The following is a 767-nucleotide window of genomic DNA, read 5'->3' on the forward strand; positions in this document are numbered from 1 at the left end:
CCCCCCCACCAATTACCTGCAGAATTGAAGACTACACCCAAATTCCTGTGTTGATCACTAAAATTCAATAATTGGTCGTTAAAACGTAAATCTCCATTTAGTTCTATCGCATTAGAGATAAATAAAACATTGGTCTTGCTAGCATTGAAATCTACTAACCATTTTTTGGCCCATTTACTCAAAGAATCAATGTCTAGGTTAAGGACAGTCTCTATTTCTTGACAGGAAGAAGCTTAAGATATGTGTAAGAGAGAAGTATCGTCTGCGAAAAGTCTAGAGGAAGAAAGCAATACATCAGATATGTCATTAATATATATAACAATAATAATTATGGGCTTAAAATAGAACCTTGAGAAACTCCTACTTCTATGAAACCAGCATGCACGAGAAAGAGAATTCGATATAAAAACGTGTTGTTGCCTATTAGATAGGTAGTTGTTGATCCAAATTGTAGTAAATATAGCTTCTCAGAGCTAATGTATAAATGTTATGCCATATACGACACTAATTAAAGCTTCTTGTATCTGGTATCTTGTATCTTGTAATCAACATTTGTCTTCGGGTCTTTTTTTAGCGTGTAAAATGTCTTGAAAATTCAACGACAATTTCAAAAAATCACTGAAAAACAAGAACTCCTTATTCTAAATGAAAATGTCATCATACGTACACGTGCTCCAACATACTGTAGCATTTTAATTACACTTTTCTGACAACTGCCCATTGATCCTTAACTTTAAAAGTTATCTGCTCTTAGTTTAAAAGGCTAC

Source organism: Mizuhopecten yessoensis, unplaced genomic scaffold, assembly GCF_002113885.1.
Source record: "Mizuhopecten yessoensis strain PY_sf001 unplaced genomic scaffold, ASM211388v2 scaffold11125, whole genome shotgun sequence".
Classification (NCBI taxonomy): domain Eukaryota; kingdom Metazoa; phylum Mollusca; class Bivalvia; order Pectinida; family Pectinidae; genus Mizuhopecten; species Mizuhopecten yessoensis.